Source organism: Somniosus microcephalus, chromosome 1 (genome assembly GCF_052327205.1).
Source record: "Somniosus microcephalus isolate GS21.2 chromosome 1, FLI_Smic_1.0, whole genome shotgun sequence".
Lineage (NCBI taxonomy): Eukaryota > Metazoa > Chordata > Chondrichthyes > Squaliformes > Somniosidae > Somniosus > Somniosus microcephalus.
This window is the reverse complement of record NC_140987.1, coordinates 90992198-91011774: the sequence shown is the minus strand read 5'-3', so window position 1 is coordinate 91011774 and position 19577 is coordinate 90992198.

Here is a 19577-nt window from a genome sequence, read left to right as displayed (position 1 = left end):
GCAGGAGCAGCGTGCAGTCGGATTTGGCAGGATCGCGGGCTTCCCCATGGTGCAGGGCGCCATTGACTGCACGCATGTGGCTATGCGGGCACCTATCGACAATGCCGAGGATTACCGCAACCGGAAGGGCTACCATTCCCTCAATGTACAGCTGGTGTGTGACCACAGGCAGCGCATCCTAGCTGTCAATGCCCGCTTTCCAGGAAGCAGCCACAATGCATTTATCCTGCGCCAGACTACTGTGGCTGACATGTTCGAGGCACAGCCTCCACCAAGGGGATGGATTATCGGGGACAAGGGCTACCCTTTGTGTACATGGCTCATGACCCCGCTCCGTGCGCCCAGGACCCCAGCGGAGGAGGCATACAACGAAAGCCATCAAGCCACAAGGAACATCATAGAGCAAACGATAGGCGTCCTCAAGCAGCGGTTCCGCTGCCTGGATCGTTCCGGCGGATCTCTACAGTATTCGCCGGATAGAGTCTCCCAGTTCGTCGTCGTGTGCTGCATGCTGCACAACCTGGCTATCCGCAGGACTCAGGCACTGCCACCTGACATTGCACCACCACCTCAGGAGGACGAGCAGGAGGACCATGAGGAGGAGGAGGAGGAGGAGTACCAGCCCAGGAGGGAGCCACAAGGTCCAAGGGCCGTCCGCCGGCGGCTTATTGAACGACACTTCTAGGCCCCCTGTCAGGGAATGGCCTGTGGCAATGAACGCACCTGAAGGCAGCCGCTCCGCAAGCCCTCAGCCGGTTAACGCAACAACCATTTGAAACATGACACCTGGACATGCTGAATAAATAAAAAGCTTTATTTCACAAACTCAGGGCCCTTCCCACATGAAACAGAAAAACAGACAAGACCCCCAAAAAACAGTCAAAAACATCTGTCACTCCCAAAACCTGGGGAGGACTAACAAAACTTGCCCATCCAAATGGCCTTCATCATCGGCCTTACAAAAATAAGCCCCCCCCCTCCACAACACAAACACCCCCATAAAAACAAAAAATGCCTTGATCTTCGGCCTTACCAAAATAATCCCCCCCCAGAATACAAGCCCCCCAATATAAAAAAAAACCGCTCTCACCACACTCTACTGGGTGTGCCGAGAGGGCGAGTCCTTAGACAGGCTTCTCCGGCCCCTGCCCGACCTGCTGCTCCGCCTCAACCTGGGCCCTGTGGCTGTGGCAAGGCTGGGGGAAGGCTCATGAGGGCGACAATGCGTGTCGGCAGATGCCCTTGGGGGTCGGCCTAGACGAGGCCCGGCCCGGGAGGGGCCGGCTGGTGACTGCTGCAGCTGTGGCTGGGCAGCATCAGTCTCAGCAGCAGCTCGTCGCACCTTGGCTGGGGGAGTGGCAGTGTCGGCTGCACCAATGGGGGCAAGCTGGCTGATGGCAGGCGCGCGCTGTTCGCCAGAGACACTGGCACTCGGCCGGGCTGGCAGTGCAGCAAGCGCAGCAAGCTGGTGGAGGCCAGACCGCTGTGCTGCAGCAGGGCGGCGGGTGCCCTGGCGATGCTTCCGCGCCACAGCGAGTGTGGCAGAAGTGAGTGCCCGAACTGCCCTGGTATGTGCCCGCATCAGCTCTGCCAGTGTCTGGACGGCACCACTCATGTGCTCGCGACTCGCGTCCTGCGCTGCCGCGAGTTGCTGGACACCCCTCTCGTGCGCTGCCGCGAGTTGTTCGACCCCCCTGGCCTGTGATTCGCCGAAAGCGACCACACTATGAGCCAGGGACTCAATGGCCTGAGGCATCTGTTGCACAACCCCCATGAACTCCTGGTGGCGCCGCTCTGACGCCGCCGACATCTCATCGAGGAGGCGCACCTCCTGGGCGAGGACCGTCTCCGGACTGGAGGGCGGACTCTCCCTCTGGGGAGAAGGCCGCCGAGCTGCCCGACCCTTCCCGCATGCGTCGACCCCACTGGGCCCAGGAACTGCCCTCCCCTGCAACACCTCCCCCCTCTGGGGAGAAGGCTGCCGTGCTGCCCGACCCTTCCCGCGTGCATCAACACCACTGGGCCCAGGAACTGCCCTCCCCTGCAACACTTCCCCCTGGCTCTCCTGCAGGCCAGACGTCTCCCCTCCATTGCCATCCGCTGGCGCGGATGAGGGTTCCCCCGATGTGCTGCCTTCCTCCTGGTCCTCGTTGTCCTCCTCCTCCAAGGGCCTGGCACTCTGAGCTTGAGGGACCACCTCCTCCTCACCAGCTGAAAGCAGGAAGGCACAAGAGTAGCTTTAGAGTGAGGACAGGGCATCAGCGAGGGAGGCCTGAGTGGTGGCATTATGCGCATTTGTCGGACAGTGGGAAAGGATGTAGATCTGAAGCGCAAGGGCAACGAGAGAGGTCCAACCGGTCATGTCCTTACCAGTGGGTCCCAGTACAGGGTCCGCATCTCCAATGGCAACAGGGCCAGTCACCCGGCCACGCATGAGTCGAGCCACGCTCTCCTCCAGCTCACTGAGCGCCTGGTACTCAGGACGGCCTCCACCGGTGACAGACTGGCTCCTCAAATTCCGCGCCAGCTTGGCCTGCAAGAGAAAGGACGGCCTGTAAGTACAGTGTGGTGCCCTGTTGCTGTGTGCACTGCCTCCCATGGTGGAATAGCTTGGCCGGTGTGGTGCCCTGTTGCTGTGTGCACTGCCTCCCATGGTGGAATAGCTTGGCCAGTGTGGTGCCCTGTTGCTGTGTGCACTGCCTCCCATGGTCGAATAGCTTGGCCAGTGTGGTGCCCTGTTGCTGTGTGCACTGCCTCCCATGGTCGAATAGCTTGGCCAGTGTGTTAAGTGCAGAAAGTGCTATTGATGATCATGCCAGTGCCATAGCTGCGGGAGGAGGGCTGCCCATTAGGCCTTTGAGGTCCCTTTGCCCATAATGTGAGGTGCACATGCAAGGATGAGGAGGACACTGGAAAGGGTACTCACCTTCACCAACCGAGTGAGGTCGTTGTACTTCTTCCGGCATTGGTCCGCACTCCTGGGGACATCGCAGGTGGATGACACCCTGCGGGCGATTTTCTTCCAGGCATTCCTGTACTGCCTCCTGGGAGCCTTCTTGCCACTGTCCGGGCACAAGATCTCTCTTTTGTTTTCCACACCATCAACCAGCACCCTCAGAGCATGCTCTGAGAAGCGCTGCGCTCGTTCACGGGCCCTCTCCATGGCTTCAGGCGCTATTTTGGCCCACCAGCAGTGTTGAGGCCTAGCTGCAGGGCTCCAATATGCAGGGCGTGGCAGCAGTCAAAGTCGACCCTTCCCCCTTTAAGAGCTGGCCGGCGTCAGGGTGTCTGCTGTCAATCAAAACATGCCCGCACCTGCGCTGCGCCCGGCCTCGGCGTTATCAGGCCGCATCTCCGGCTTAGCGCCTGAAGATAGCATTGCAACGCCAGTTTCAGCGCTCGCCCAAACTCTTGGCCAAATCTACTGAATTTCGGCAAAGTGGCCTACACTTTCCGGCGGGCGCTAACTTTAGCGAACGCCCGAACTTAGCGCCCCAAAAGTGTCCAGACTGAATTTCTAGGCCCACATCTCCATCACTCTGCCTTCCCTACTCTACTCCTGCACATCCTTACTCACACCAACTTACCTTGCACCTCCACCCATCCCTCTCTATCTGCATTATCACTTCCCCATCTCACTAGCCACCCCTCACACTCACCCTCATCCTAGTGCAATCATACCAACTAACAACACACAAGGATAGGCACTTGGATGTTTTAGCCAATGTTCATGTGAAGTTTCTGTTAATGTGCTGTCAACCATTTAAATCTTTATTTTTAACACTTTGCATTCTTGGACAGATTTGTGTGCACCTTTGGAAGTAGCTTAGTGAGTTGCAGTGAATGATGAGACATAACGCTACCCCTGCAATGGCAATGAGTATGAAAGGAATGGCTTGGGCATTGTAAGGAAGCTTCATGGTGTTGGAATGGGGTGGTGCCAACCTGGCACATCATATGGCAGCCAGGGTGTACAACATCAAGTGAAGTAAATGTGGCCATGGTGAGGCCATCCCTGGCATCCCGGGCAACAATGTGGTCGGGTGCTGATGCCCTGTGTCCTGTGCAGCACCAGCTGATTGCAGAGAAGGTTGGTGTTGTTGTTGGTGCTGCTGGTGTGCCTGGTGCTGCTGGTGTTGGGGCTGATCATGGTGAGATTCTGAGGACCAAAGTGAGATTTTTTCATGGGCAACGATGCTGATGGAATAGATGGCAGGTGAGGTTGAGATGACAGGAACGATCTGTCAATGGTGAGAGAGCTTGTTCCAATGATGTGACACTGGATAGAGAGTTTGTTCCAAACACTTGCAAGCTGTATAAAGCTCAATCTGTCTTCCAAATGTAGTAAGCAACAGCTTCTAACCTTGGAAAGTGAAGACCTATGAAATGGGAGCTTTTATAGACTATTTGCAGCTGTCAAGTTTAGAAGTCATCACATGCTAACACAACACCCGACCTCCTTACCTGACGTGATCCCCGAGCAGCAGGGAAGCTGTTGGCGAACTCTAAAAATCTAAAGGTAAGCTTAAAATACTAGTTAATTGCCTCTTAACAATCCAGTTAATGATCTAAATTGCCTCCCCCACCGCTTGGTGTCGGGTCTGTTCTGCGATGACTAGCATGGAGCAAAACCATTTTCCCAGCTGACATGCCACCAAACGCGCTCTCTGACCCCCAGAAAAATTCCGGCCTACATGTTTAATTTATCATTTATCTAAGTATTAAGAGCATAGTATCCTTTAGGTAAACAAATAGATCTAGGATCTAAGAAAAAGGCGAGAACGGAGCAGGAGAAACATCGCAAAGTGATGTCACAGCACAAGGAGGGTCAGCAGAAGTAAGGTAGGGGACAAGTTACAGGTAAATATTTAATTTAATCTACCTATAACTTAAAGTAGATCAAGATTAAAACAACTGAGTCCCAATCACACCAGGTAAACCTGGTGAGCAAGCAGGCTGACAGTGGCGATGTCAGCACCTCTTAAAGGGACACACACATCTTTCACGTAAGTTTGGATCTAAGCTTTTGGACTAGGTTTTTTTGATTTTATTGAAGTAGTGGTACCTTATCGAATGCCTTTTGGAAATCCAAATTTACTACATCCACTGGTTCCCCTTTATCTACCATGCTAGTTACACCCTCTAAAAACTCTAATAAATTTGTCAAAAATGATTTCCCTTTCTTAAAACCGTATTAACTCTGCGTAATCATATTCTGATTTTCTATGTGCCCTGTTACCACTTCCTTAATAATGGATTCCAGAATTTTCCAGACAACTGATGTCAGGCTAACTGGCCTGTCATTCCCTGTTTTCCCTTTCCCTCCTTTCTTGAAGGTAGCTTATATTTGCTACCTTCCAATCCATTGGGACCGTTCCAGAATCTAGAGAATTTTGGAAGATCACAACCAATGCAGCCACTATCTCTGCAGCTGCCTCATTTAGAAACCTAGGATGTAGGCCATCAGGTCCAGGGGATTTGTTGGCTTTTAGTCCCATGAGTTTCTCAAGTACTTTTTCTCTACTGATATTAATTACTCACTTTTATTAGCCCCTTGGTTCCCCACTATTTTTGGTATACTTTGTGTGTCTTCTACTGTGAAGATAGATACAAAATATTTGTTTAAAGTCTCTGCCATTTCCTTGTTCCCCAATATAATTTCTCCTGTCTCAGCCTCTAAGGGACCAGTGCTTACTTTTGCTACTCCCTTCTTTTTTACATACTTGCAGAAGCTCTTACAATCAGTTTTTATATATCTTGTTAATTTACTCTCATATTCTATTTTCCCCCTTTTTATCAATGTTTTGATCATCTTTTGCTGGTTTCTAAAGCTCTCCCATATCTCAGGCTTACTACTGTTCATTCTAACATTGTAAGCATCTTCTTTCAATCTAATGCTATCCTTAACTTCTTTAGTTAGCCACGGATGGATCACTTTTAGAGTCATAGAGTCATAGAGTTTTACAGCACAGAAAGAGGCCCTTCGGCCCATCGTGTCTGCGCCGCCCATCCATCCCTGTCCAGTCTAATCCCATTTTCCAGCATTTGGTCCATAGCCTTGTATGCAATGGCATTTCAAGTGCTCATCCAAATGTTTCTTGAATGTTGTGAGGGTTCCTGCCTCTACCACCCTTTTAGGCATTGAGTTCCACATTCCAACCACCCTCTGGGTGAAAAAGTTCCTCCTCAAATCCCCTCTAAATCTCCTGCCCCTTACCCTGAATCTATGCCCCCTTGTTATTGACCCCCCTACTAAGGGGAAAAGTTCCTCTTTATCTACCCTATCTATGCCCCTCATCATTTTGTACACCTCAATCAGGTCCCCCCTCAGCCTTCTTTGCTCCAAGGAAAACAACCCCAGCCTGTTTAGTCTTTCTTCATAGCTGAGGCGCTCCATCCCAGGTAACATCCTGGTGAATCTTCTCTGCACCCTCTCCAAAGCAATCACATCCTTCCTATAGTGAGGCGACCAGAACTGCACACAGTACTCCAGCTGTGGCCTCACCAGCGTTTTGTACAGCTCCATCATAACCTCCCTGCTCTTATATTCTATGCCTCGGCTAATGAAGGCAAGTATCCCATATGCCTTTTTAACCACCTTATCTACTTGTTCCGCTGCCTTCAGAGATCTATGTACATGTACACCGAGGTCCCTCTGACCCTCTGTACTTCCTAGGGTCCTACCACTCATTGTGTATTCCCTTGCCTTATTTGTCCGTCCAAAATGCATCACCTCGCACTTTTCAGGGTTAAATTCCATTTGCCACGTTTCCGCCCATCTGACCAACCCATCTATATCGTCCTGTAGCCTGAGGCTTTCCCCCTTGCAATTTACCACCCCACCAATTTTCGTGTCATCTGCAAACTTACTGATCATCCCTTTTACATTCTCATCCAAATCATTTATGTAGATCACAAACAACAAGGGACCCAGCACCGATCCCTGAGGTACCCCACTGGACACAGGCTTCCAGTCACAAAAGCAACCTTCGACCATCACCCTCTGCCTCCTGCCACTCAGCCAGTTTAGGATCCAACGCGCCAAGGCACCCTGGATCCCATGGGCTCTTACCTTCTTGACCAGTCTCCTATGCGGGACTTTGTCAAAAGCTTTACTGAAGTCCATGTAAACCACATCCACAGCATTTCCCTCATCCACCTCCCTAGTCACCCCCTCGAAAAATTCAATCAGATTTGTCAGACATGATTTACCCTTGACAAAGCCATGCTGACTATCCCCAATTAATCCTTGCCTCTCCAAGTGGAGACTAATTTTGTCCCTCAGAATTTTTTCCAATAATTTCCCTACCACAGATGTTAGGCTCACTGGCCTGTAATTCCCTGGTTTATCCCTGCTACCCTTCTTGTATAATGGTACTACATTAGCTGTTCTCCAGTCCTCTGGTACATCCCCTGTGGCCAGAGAGGTTCTGAAAATTTGTGTCAGAGCCCCTGCAATCTCCTCCTTTGCCTCCCACAGCAGCCTGGGATACATCTCGTCCGGGCCTGGGGATTTATCCACTTTTTGGCCTGCTAAAACCGCTAGCACCTCCTCCCTCTCGATGCTAATATGTTCAAGTATGTCACAATCCCCTTGCCCGATTTCTATGTCTGCATCGTCTTTCTCCATAGTGAACACAGATGCAAAAAATTCATTTAAAACCCCGCCTACATCATCTGGTTCTACACACAGATTGCCACTTTGGTCCCTAATGGGCCCTACCCTTTCCCTGGTTATCCTCTTGCCCTTAATATACTTATAAAACATCTTAGGATTTTCCTTTATTTTGCTCGCCAGTGTTATTTCATGGCCCCTCCTCGCCCTCCTAATTTCTTTTTTAAGTATGCCCCTGCACTTTTTATACTCCTCTAGGGCTTCTTCCGTCTTTAGTCTTTTGTAACTGCCAAAAGCCCCCCTTTTATTTCTAATGCATTTTTGTATCTCCCTTGTCATCCAAGGTTCCCTTTGCTTGTTGGAGTTTTCCCATGGAGTTTTTATTTCTCAATAGAAAGTATATTCGTTGAGTATTTTGGAATATTTCTTTAAATGTTTGCCACAAGGGCTCTCAGTAGGAGTCCTTACCCACCTAGGGTCATCTGAGAGCAATTCTCTTACCGCAACTTGAGCCAGGAGCAGTTTATGACACGTTTGCGATTTACGAAGGAGGTGCTCACAGAATGCTGCCACCTCTTGCAACCAGACCTGCAATCTCTCTCCAGGGCGAGGACTGCGCTGCCAGTGGCTGTGAAGGTGACCGTGGACCTTGTAGTGTATGTACCTTTAAGAGGAACTATGTTTTTGAAGCCCCTGTATACTGTAGTACCAGTAGTGACCACTCGGGTATATAAGCCTGTGTAGCATCTTGTGTAGTTAGTTCACCTCCAGACTTTGTTCAGTAAACACTTGTTAAATCAACTCCTGCATTCCGTGTCTCCATTAACACATGGATCTAACAGTGGCGACGAGTTAGAAATGAACTTACCTGCAATTCGGCAGCACCTCAAGGGGATCGATTCCTCAGACGAAGGTCGAAGCCAGAAGCAAGAAAAAAAAAAACTGTGGTTTCACCAGCTAAATGGGCTGGTGGCAGGTAGTGCACTGATCCTTCCTGCGCTGCGGCGGGCTAGAGCTCGATCGGGTGGCTCTGCAACGGGGCCGGGCAGCGAGTCGGGAAGCAGAAGCAAAGAGAGAGAGAGGGTGGAACACTCAGGGCGCAGCCGGTGCTGCAAAGCAGGTTGGCGTTCGGACCGAGCAGAGGGAGGGGAAAGTCCCAGAGGGTCCGCTCCACGACGGGAACGGTTCTCCAAGTAACGAAGAAACTATTGAAGAGAGATATATAAAAAAAAATAGAAATACCGCGAAAAGCTGCAGGTCGCAACGGGAACCGCGGAGAACAGCGTTGGCAGCAGCGGCAGTGGCGGGAAAGCACGGGAGGCGCCATCTTAACTCGGCAGGGAAGAAAGAAAAGCGCGGGAGGCGCCATTTTGATCCATCGGGGACGGAGGAAAAGCGCGGGAAGCGCCATTTTAGATTTTCAAGATGCCGAAGACTGGCAATATTACTGCTTTCGATAGTGATATAGAAGATTGGACCACATATGTGGAAAGAGTGGAGGTATATTGCAAGGCGAATGAAGTAACGGATTATAAAAAGGCATCGGTACTTCTAAATCTGATGGGCGCAAGGACATACGGGCTGTTACGAAACTTGATCACTCCAGCCAAACCGATGGACAAGAATTTTAAGGAGATTGTTGATACCTTACAGGAGCACTTAAACCCAACACCGCTGCTGATAGCGGAACGATTCAAATTCTTCAGGAGGAATCAGCACAAGAATGAAAGTAACGCTGATTACCTCACAGAATTCCGAAAGCTGTCAAAGCACTGCCAATTCGGGGCAGGACTGGCAAATTCTCTGCGAGACAAATTCATCTGCGGTCTCCTAAGCGAAGGAACACAGAAAAGACTACTTTCTGAGAAAGATTTGACACTGGACAAGGCTTTCAGTGTGGCTGTATCATACGAAGCAATAGCAAGAGGAGCTGCAGAGATACAGCAAAAGCCACAGGACTTCGGCACCCATGAAATGACACGGGGTTTCGAGAGATGTTATCGCTGCGGCAGATCCACCCATGACCAGAAGGACTGCTGGTTCAAGGACAAAGCATGCAGGCAATGCGGAAAGATGGGACACATTGCACGTGTATGCAGATCTGGAAATAAATCCGCTGACAGTAAAAAGGTCAATAAGGAAAAGTACAGGAAGGTACAAATGATGACGGACAGTAGCTCCGAAGACCAGAAGAGCGATAGCGACTCCGGAAACAAGAGACTAAGCTGTCTCAAATTACATAATGTAATTGCCAAAGAAGATTACCAGACCATTTGGGTTATCCTCACGATAGCGGGGTCCCCAGTCAAAATGGAGCTAGATACAGGATCAGCTCTGACCATCATGAGTCGACGGGATTATGAGCGGTTATTTCCACATATACCTTTGAAAGACACATCCATTATCTTGAAGACATATACGGGGCAGAAAGTATACCCCAGAGGGAAAATAAGGGTGCCTGTTGTATACAACGGCAAGGAAATACAGAAGTTGTATTTATACGTTCTGCAAGATGGTGGTCCACCGTTGTTGGGACGTGAATGGATCAGAAAGATACGTTTAGACTGGCACTCCATTCAGGCACTGACCATGACTAGTAAGAAAAAAAATGATGATGACGTCATACCTGGACGATTAAAAGAAATCTTGGCTAACGCCAAAGAAGTGTTTCAACAGGAACTAGGAACCCTGAAAGGCGCCACCGCCTCAATAAAAGTGGAAGATGTGGCAATTCCCAAGTTTTTTAAGGCAAGGCCGGTGCCATACGCAATTCGGCCAGCCGTCGAGGCAGAGCTGGAGAATTTGGAAAAAGCAGGCGTGTTATCCAAGGTAGATTGGAGCGAGTGGGCAACACCCATCATCCCGGTCATGAAGAAAACGTTGAATAATGATAAATCTGAAGAACAGAGAAAAATTCGCATCTGTGGGGACTTCAAGGTGACTTTAAACCCGGTTCTTCACATGGTACAGGATCCTCTTCCGAGGATAGAAGATATTTTCGCCTCACTATCCGGAGGGAAACGTTTCACCAAAATTGACTTAGCACAGGCATATCTACAGATGGAGGTTGAGGAGGCCTCTAAAAAGTATCTCACGATAAACACACACAAAGACCTGTACCAGTACAATCGACTGGTTTTCGGAGTGGCATCAGCTCCGGCTATCTGGCAAAGAGCTATGGAGCAAGTCCTGCAAGGGATTCCGGGGACTCAATGCTACCTAGACGACATCCTTGTAACAGGAAAAAACGACAACGAGCACCTTGCCAACTTGGAGCAGGTGCTCACGAGGCTGAGAGAATGAGGCCTACGAGTAAATCGCCCCAAGTGCGAATTTTTCCAGAAACAAATATCATATTGTGGCCATGTCATTAACGAAGAAGGGTTGCATAAGTCACCTGAAAAAATTGAAGCGGTCGTAAAGGCCCCAGCGCCTGAAAATGTCTCACAATTAAGGTCGTTCCTGGGATTAATAAATTACTATCATAAATTTTTACCAAGCTTGTCAACGGTTCTGCACCCTCTTAACGCACTGCTACAAACGGGAGTAGTTTGGAAATGGAGCGAAGACTGTAAACGTGCCTTCCATAAATGCAAAGGCTTGATCACGTCCAGGGAAGTGTTGGCTCATTACAACCCATCACTGCCAATCAGACTGGCGTGTGATGCATCCCCTTACGGCGTGGGAGCGGTATTATCGCATAGATTCCCTGATGGCTCGGAGCGGCCGATAGCTTTTGCGTCACGCTCATTGAACTCAGCTGAGCATAACTATGCCCAGATCGACAGGGAGGCACTCAGCCTGGTGTGGGGGGTGAAGAAATTCAACCATTACCTACATGGACAAAAATTTACCTTGTTGACTGACCATCAACCCCTCGTCTCCATATTCAACCCTAAAAAGGGCGTTCCCATTATGACAGCGCAAAGGCTACAGAGGTGGTCCCTTTTCCTAGGGGCACACCAATATGACATAGAATACAAAGGAACAAAACAGCATGGGAATGCTGACGGGTTATCGCGCCTACCGTTGCCAATGGTAGAAGAGGCGCCTACAGTGGACCCAGTGGAGATGTTCCACTCTACCATCGTGGAATGTCTACCGGTGACAAATTCTACCATTGAAAAGGAAACGAGAAATGACCCGACTCTCTCACGAGTCTACGATTTAACGGTGAAGGGATGGCCAGCACATGGCGAACCACTGTTGCCAGCATTCTCGCAAAGAAGAGAACAGCTGTCAGTGTGCCGAGGAACCTTGATGTGTGGATCCAGAGTGGTGATTCCACCGAAACTCAAGGATAAAGTGCTAAAGGAACTTCACGAGGGGCATCTGGGTGGAGTGAAAATGAAGAACTTAGCCAGAGCGTTTGTGTGGTGGCCAGGTATCGATGGAGACATCGAAGAAATGACCAAGAGCTGTCTAGGATGCCAGAAGGTCCAAAACGCCCCACCACAAGCCCCTCTACATCCATGGGAGTGGCCCTCATCTCTATGGCAAAGGGTACATATCGACTTTGCTGGTCCATTTATGGACTCAATGTTCTTAATCGCGGTGGATGCACACTCCAAGTGGCCGGAGGTAATAAAGATGTCCTCCACCACCACGGAAAAAACCATCACAGTATTAAGGACCATATTCGCCAGGAATGGGCTGCCTGAACAGATCTGTTCTGATAATGGACCGCAATTTGTATCCGAAGAATTCAGGAAGTTCTTAAAAAACAATGGGGTTAAGCACTACACGTCCGCCCCATACCATCCCGCCACCAATGGATTAGCTGAAAGGTTTGTCCAGACCTTCAAGAAGGCCATAAAGGCCATGGGTAACGAAGACATAAATCTACAACATAAGGTAGATAACTTCTTGTTTGCGTACAGGAATGCAACACATGTGGTTACAAACCAAACCCCCGCCATGATGTTTTTCTATAGAAGACTAAGATGCCGGCTGGATTTGGTCAAGCCAAACATCAGAAGGGATGTAGAGAACCGGCAACTTCAAAGCATGAATGAAAGGCCAACTAGAACCTTCCAGATAGGTCAACCAGTTTTGGCCCGGGACTACCGTACCGAGAAATGGCAGCCTGGAACTATTTGCACACGACTAGGGCCGCTGATGTATACCGTGGACATTGGAGAAAGCATAATAAGGCGCCATGCTGACCAGATCATAGAGTCATCTGAAAAAGGACAACCTACACCACAATTCTATATGCCTAGTGATGAAGCAGAGATACCTATAGTATCTACCTCCGATCCAGTGATACTGGAACCAGATGAACCCGACGCTGGCATTGAAGCCGAATCGACCTTGCCAAAAGAACCTACTACACCACCGAAACCTACTACACCACCGAGGCATTATCCGGACCGAGTCAGGAAGCCTCCAGAGAGACTGAATTTGTAATTGATTAACTTCAGCAAATGTGTAGATTATTGTTCTTGTAAAAATGTTATTTAATGGTTACTTAAAATGTTATGTACTATTTATCTAAAAGGGGAGGAATTGTAGTGTATGTACTTTTAAGAGGAACTATGTTTTTGAAGCCCCTGTATACTGTAGTACCAGTAGTGACCACTCGGGTATATAAGCCTGTGTAGCGTCTTGTGTAGTTAGTTCACCTCCAGACTTTGTTCAGTAAACACTTGTTAAATCAACTCCTGCATTCCGTGTCTCCATTAACACACGGATCTAACAGACCTGAATTTCTTTGCATCGGGATCCTTCCAGGCTGGAGCAGGCGACATCTGTAACATCTCCCAGTTCACCATCCACTGCTGCATAAGAGAGGTGACAGATGCTCTTTAAGCCAAGAAAAGGGACTTCATTGTCTTCTCTCTGACCAGAGAGAAGCAGACGGAGCATGCACGTGGCTTTGCCAGGATAGCGGACTTCCCCATGTTGCAGGGCGCCATCGACTACATGCACGTGGCTTTGCAGGCACCGTATATAAATGCTGTGTTGTACTGCAACCACAAGGGGTACGACTCACTGAATGTGCAGTTGGCGTGCGACAATGCTTAGCACATCATGATGGTGAATGGCCAATATCCTGGAGTGTATACGGGATGGTTTCCTGGATCAATATGTCGAGGAACCAACTAGGGATCAGGCCATCTTAGACTGGGTATTATGCAATGAGAAAGGATTAATTAGCAATCTTGTTGTGCGAGGCCCCTTGGGTCGGAGCGATCATAATATGATCGAATTCTTCATTAAGTTGGAGAGTGAAGTAGTTGACTCAGAGACTAAGGTCCTGAATTTAAATAAAGGGAACTACGATGGTATGAGATGCGAGTTGGGTAGGATTGATTAGGTAATGTCACTCAAAGGGTTGATGGTGGATAGGCAATGGCAAACATTCAAAGATCACATGGATGAACTACAGAATTTGTTTATCCCAGTTTGGCATAAAAATAAATCAAAAAAGGTGACTCAACCGTGGCAAACAAGGGAACTTAGGGATAACATAAGATCCAAAGAGAGGGCATATAAATTGGCCAAAAAAAAGCAGCAAACCTGAGGATTGGGAGCAGTTTAGGATTCAGCAAAGGAAGACAAAGGGATTACTTAAGAGGGGGAAAATAGATTATGAAAGTAAGCTTGCAGGGAACATAAAAACTGACTGTAAAAGCTTTTATAGATATGTGAAGAGAAAAAGATTGGTGAAGTCAAGCGTAGGTCCCTTGCAGTCAGAATCAGGGGAATTTATAATGGGGAACAAAGAATGGGAAAAACCAATTAAATACATATTTTGGTTCTGTCTTCACAAAGGAGGACACAAATAACCTCCCAGAGATGTCGGGGAACATAGGGACTAATGAGGGAGAGGAACTGAAAGAAATCAGTATTTGTAAGGAAATGGTGTTGGGGAAGTTGACGGGATTGAAGGCCGATAAATCCCCAGGGCCTGATAATCTACATCCTAGGGTACTTAAGGAAGTGGCCCTGGAGATAGTAGATGCATTGCTGGTCATCTTCCAGAACTCGATAGACTCTGGAACAGTACCCATGGGTTGGAGGGTAGCTAATCTTACCCCACTATTCAAAAAAGGTGGTAGAGAAAAAGCGGGGAATTATAGACCGGTAAGCCTGACATCGGTAGTGGGGAAAATGCTAGAGTCCATTATAAAAGATGTAATAGCAGAGCACTTGGAAGGCAGTGACAGGATCGGACAAAGTCAACATGGATTTACAAAAGGTAAATCGTGCTTGACTAATCTACTGGAATTTTTTGAGGATGTAACTGGTAAAATAGATAAGGAAGAACCAGTGGATGTGGTGTATTTGGACTTTCAGAAGGCTTTCGATAAGGTCCCGCATAAGAGTTTAACGTGCAAAATTAAGGCACATGGGGGGAGAAATTGGGTATAGCCCCGTTTGGGGCGTTAGAATTGGCGCTGCCCAAATTTTATCGCCAGGCGCAACTTATCGCCACCTCAAGTGATATTGGGTTGCTGTGCCCCTAAAGGTGATTGCGGCGTTGATTCAGGTGCTGCACGGGAGTCTTAAGGCGCTAACCCGGCGACGCTACTCAATATGTTGGTGGCCAGGCGCAGCGCAGATGCTGCCAATAATCGATTACCCCGAGACATGATGGCACCGGCCAGCTCTTAAAGGGGTGGGTCAATTAGGAGCAGCAGCCACACTCTGCGCCTTGTAGGCCTCAAAATCGGCGCTGTGCTTTCTGTGGCATTTCAAACTTTGAACATATGGAGAGGGTGAGGCAGAGAGCGGACCATTTTACCGATGGGGCATTGGCTGCTTTGGTTGGCGAAGTGGAGCGCCGGCGAGCTGTGCTGTACCCCGACAATGGCAGGAGGCCTCATCAAAGCGAGTACCGCAGGGCTTGGAGGGAAGTTTGTCAAAGAGTCACCTCAACCAACGTGGTGGCCAGGACTCCTGTGCAATGCAGGAAGAAGTTCAACGACCTCACTTGGGTCGTTAGGGTGAGTGCCTTTTTCACCATATTCTTCATCCCTCCATCTGCACCTGACATTATGGCCAGAGGGTGCGCGAAGTCCCAATGGCCATCTGTCAGCCAGCACCCATGGCCCTTTCTGGAAACACACACTTACATTCAGCTCAATGCATAATGGAAGGGCTATTCTACCATGGGGGGCATGTGATGTCAGCTCAATGCATAATGGAAGGGCTATTCTACCATGGGGGCATGTGATGTCAGCTCAATGCATAATGGAAGGGCTATTCTACCATGGGGGCATGTAATGTCAGCTCAGGCCAGCATGTTTCATCACTTCCCGTCCTTTCTCCTGCAGGCCAAGCTGGCCAGGAACCGGAGGGAGCAGCTTCACACCGGAGGAGACCCTCCTCAGCTGCAGACACTGACGGACCTGGAGAAATGAGTCCAGCAGATTGTTGGAGGCCGGAGGACTGGTCCTGTCACCACTGGAGCTGCCGACCCCATTGTGCACAGCGACGGTAAGGTCATCACCTTTTTGAACTCTCTCCTTCCACTTCGTCCCCCCACCAGCATGCTTTTTCACTCTGGACCCATGTCAGTGCATTGCAGCACTCATGCATCCCTTGCTGCCACCCTGTCCTTTCGTTAAAGCCACTCTTCAACCTCCCTGCTTTCAGATGCTGCATCACCAGCTTGGGAGCTGGGCCCTCAAGCTGCCACTGCCACTGACTCCGAAGGCAATGAGCAGGAGGAAGCTGGACCATCCCTGTCATCCTCAGGCGAGCCAGCCCCTTTGAAGACTGGGGAGACAACTTCCCTGGAGGAGAGCGGGGGGAATGCTCTGAGGAGGAAGCAGTTCCAGGAACCAGCGAGCTGCAGCAACGCAAGGGGGGTAGGGAAGCTCGGGGGCCGTCTCCCCGGAGGGCGAGTCAGGCCGCAAGTACTGCTGCACAGAGCACAGAAGAGGTGCGTTCCCTCGCAGAAATGAGCACCCATGCTCGGCTCAGGCACACTGAGCTCATGGCTGCAGTGGCAAGGATGCCTGAATCCATCGAGACACTGGCAAGGAGTGTCCAAGACTTCGGGGCAGCACAGGCAAGGAGTGCGCAGGACTTCGGGGCAGCACAGGCAAGGAGTGTGCAGGACTTTGGGGCAGCACTGGAAAGGACTGTCCAGGACTCGGGGCATCACTGGAAAGGACTTCGGGGCAGCACTGGAAAGGACTGTCCAGGGCTTGACCAAAGCAGTGGAAAGGACTGTCCCGGCCTTCAGCAAAGCACTGGAAAGGACTGTCCAGGGCTTTACCGAAGCACTGGCACCTGCCATGCAAGTGCTGAGTGCTGCCACGCAGTCACTCGCTGGTCTCATGCAGACGCATATTGAGGCCACGCGACCAATGACTGCTGCCACCCTCGCTGGATCAGGCGGGATTGCCTGGGGCCCTTGCAGCACCACAGCAGGGCATCAATCTGTGGACCAGCCGATTGGTGCGCATGCTGCGGTGCTGCCCCGTCAGAGTGCCAGTGTGTCGGTCGACCAGGGAGCTGCTGTCCACACTCAGGATGTCAGCATTCCTGATGCCACCGCTGGCACGTCTCCACTGCAGCTGCCACCACCTGCAGGACAGACTGCTTCCACCCATGCACAGTTGGAGCAGTCAGCATCCAGGCCCTCCAAGACCAGAGGTTGTCCAGGACCTCCCTCAGGGGCATCTGCACTTTCGGACAGCCAGCAGGCCTCCTCCAGCCTTGATGCAGCCACTGGGGTCCCATTACGGAGGAGCTGCAGGGAGGGAAGGGGCTGATCTCACAAGAGAAGTAGATCACCATCAAGGGGGAAAGAGTAGAAGGTGCAGCTGAGATGTCTTATTTGTAGAAATCAAGGCCGTGGATGCTGGTCTGAATGTTAGTAATGTATTGGATAGTCTCCCGGGTGTGCGAGCCATTTATGTGTTAGTGTGTTAGTTTTGCTTTCTGTTGCAATTGTTTTGTCATGTTGGAAGGAAGCACATTTTGCAAAATAAACAACTTTTTAAATTTACATTGGCCATGTCTGATATTTACATTCACTGCCCTTCATAGGCTTTGGGTTATCCGGACGGTTCCATTCCTCCTCATCGAATGGCACCAAGCATTCTGTCAGAGGGGCCTAGAAGCGACTTGTTATCAGCCTCTGACGGATGGCCCTTCCAGTTTGTACCTCCCTCCCATCTTGGTCCTCCTCCTCTTCCTCCTCCGCCTCCTCCTCCTCCTCCTCCTCTGCTGGTGCTTCAATGGCTGGTGGCATTGGCCGGGTGCGTAGGATGGCGAGGTTATGCAGCATGCAACAGACTACGACAAAGTGGGAGACTCGCTCTGGTGAGTGCTGCAAGGCGCCTCCGGAATGGCCCAGACAGCGGAACCGTTGCTTCAGCACACCGATTGTGTGCTCCACAATGTTCCTCGTCGCCTGATGGCTCGCATTGAAGCGCTCTTCAGCAGGAGTGCTGGGCGAATGGAACGGCATCATCAGCCATGGGCACAGAGGATAGCCCTTGTCACCGAGAAGCCAGCCTCCTGGGTGAGCCGGGGCCTCAAATAGGTCTGCAACTGAAGTCTGGCGCAGGATGAAGGTGTCGTGGCTGCTGCCAGGGAACTGCGCATTGACTGCGAGGATCAGCTGTCGGTGGTCACAGACCAGCTGAACATTCAAGGAATGGAACCCCTTGCGGTTGCGGAACTCCTCCGGATTCAAAACAGGCGCTCGCAAAGCCACGTGCATGCAGTCAATGGCGCCCTGCACCATGGGGCAGTCCACTATTGCTGCGAAGCCCTCTGCGCGCTCCCGCTGCTTCTCCAGTGTCACAGGGAAGGAGATGTACTGCTGCCTCCTTTTAAATAGGGCATCTGTTACTTGACGGATGTAGCAATGCACCGCAAACTGCGATATGTTAGCGATGTCCCCAGTTGCGGCCTGGAAGGAGCCGCTTGCATAGAAATTCAGGGCAACAGTCATCTTGACAGCCACCGACAGAGAGGTCCTGCACCTTATCTGAGGCTGCAGATCTGGCTGAAGCAGGTGGCACAGCTCAGTCACCACCTCCTTTCTGAAGCGCAGCCTTCTAAGACACTGCTCCTCTGACATGGTCAAGTAAGAGAACTGCTGTCGGAAAACCCTGGCAGCGTAAGGTCTGGTGTGGCGACGTCTGTTGGCCCTCCACCGTCTGGCCATTCCTGCCCCTCTCTCCCTGCATCTCTGTGCCCTTTCCAGATGGTTCAGCAGCAGGATGTTCCCCTCCAATGCAGCCCCCATAATAATAGCGCACAAGAAATTGTAAACGTTGTAAATGCTCACCAGCAGCGAGGTGATGGTCAGAAGGCTGAAGTTCCTCTGGCCAGCGCTGGCTCACTGGTGCAATGGCTCTCAGAGTGCAGCTCAGCAACTCTGTGAAAGCCTCGAGGAAGTTGTGCTCCCAAAATGGCTGCCACTTTTATACCAGTGCATTCCCCTTTAAAGAGCGACCCCCTAGCCCGAGAGCGACTGGGGAACGTTCCAGGTAAGCAGTCCTTATTAGCACCAGGCGGAACGGAGGGGTGCAACACTGAATTTCCAGTCCGGGGCGCCCAAAAGGCGTTGCACACTGAAATGACGTCATGATCTGCCTGCGCCCGCGAGCGGGCACTAAGGTTTAGTGCCGGCGCAAAATGCCCACTCAATATGGGAGGAGGCGCTGGGTTCACTTCGCCCGGCCGAAAATTGGCTAACGCCCCACTTCTCGGCCTCTTTAGGCGTTAATTGGAGACGCTGTCAACCGAATTTCTTCCACACGGGATTGGGGGCAAGGTATTGACTTGGATAGAGAACTGGTTGGCAGATAGAAAGCAAAGAGTTGGAATAAACGGGTCGTTTTCCGAGTGGCAGGCAGTGACTAGTGGGGTACCGCAAGGATCGGTCCTAGGACCCCAGCTGTTCACAATATATATTAATGATCTGGACGAGGGAATTGGATGTAGTATCTCCAAATTTGCAGATGACACAAAGCTGGGTGGGAGGGTA